This window comes from Myotis davidii, unplaced genomic scaffold (genome assembly GCF_000327345.1).
Source record: "Myotis davidii unplaced genomic scaffold, ASM32734v1 scaffold1, whole genome shotgun sequence".
Taxonomy (NCBI): Eukaryota; Metazoa; Chordata; class Mammalia; order Chiroptera; family Vespertilionidae; genus Myotis; species Myotis davidii.
This window is the reverse complement of record NW_006294681.1, coordinates 4,793,870-4,794,692: the sequence shown is the minus strand read 5'-3', so window position 1 is coordinate 4,794,692 and position 823 is coordinate 4,793,870. Positions and strand designations below refer to the sequence as shown.

At 47.9% G+C, this 823-nt stretch overlaps 1 protein-coding gene across 1 annotated transcript in view; it reads left to right on the top strand.

Moving 5' to 3' along the window:
- Positions 1–320: 320 nt before the first annotated feature.
- The window catches only part of FAM110B (family with sequence similarity 110 member B), a 101,746-nt gene continuing 101,243 nt past the window's right edge, over positions 321–823 (top strand). The window contains exon 1 of the mRNA XM_015567429.1: positions 321–423. The gene's annotated coding sequence lies outside the window, so the exon portion shown is untranslated. The remainder of the gene's footprint in view (positions 424–823) is intronic.

The window sequence follows — 823 nt, the reverse complement described above, 5'->3', positions numbered from 1 at the left end:
CCCCTCCAGCCCGCTCCGCGCACTCCGCACCTCAGAATTTGCCTTCAGCACTGCGCCTCCTCTGAGTGTCCGAATGCGTTACTCTGTCCTCCTAGTTGTAGGACTTCCACTCAGCCACCGTTCCTGTGGGTCTGGGTGATGTCCCTTCCGTCTTTTAGTTTCACTTTTGAAGTGGTTGTTCGAGGCGGCAAACTCCGGCGTTAACCTATGCCGCCATCTTGGTTCTCCTCAGATCAGTTTCTTTTTAATGACACTTTAAACACTAATCACTTTTCTTCTCCAGGGTAACTTGTGTTCCATATCCTTTTTTTTTTAGGAATCCCCAATTGGACACCTAGAGCACCTATCCTGTTCGTTTCCAGTCTTGAGTTGGAAGTTAGCAACACTCCCTGAGGCCAACACTCCCTGAGAGGAAAATAAATGGTAATTACATGTTCAAAATATATTGTTAAATTCATATAACTCTGATAATCATAGACACAACCTTTTATTTGTTGAGCAGAATCTAGGTGTTCCCTCTCCCACTTCCCCCACCATTTCTTATTTCCCTTCTCTTCCCTCCCTCGTGCCCTTATCCTGTCTCCATTCTCCTCCCTCCTTTCTGTCAGCTTACCAATTCTCTTCTGTTCTCCCCCCTCCCTCCCCTCTCTCCCTTCCTTCCATGTGTTCATCCGCAGCCATTTGTGGAGTCTGTCCCGAGCTGGTCACTGTTCCACTGTCCTCTTGACCCCGAGACACATGCACTTCTCCTGACCCTCTCTGAGGTTGCCTGGATGTCTGCTGGCAGTGACTTTTTCTTCACATTCTGTGAATATTTGACCTT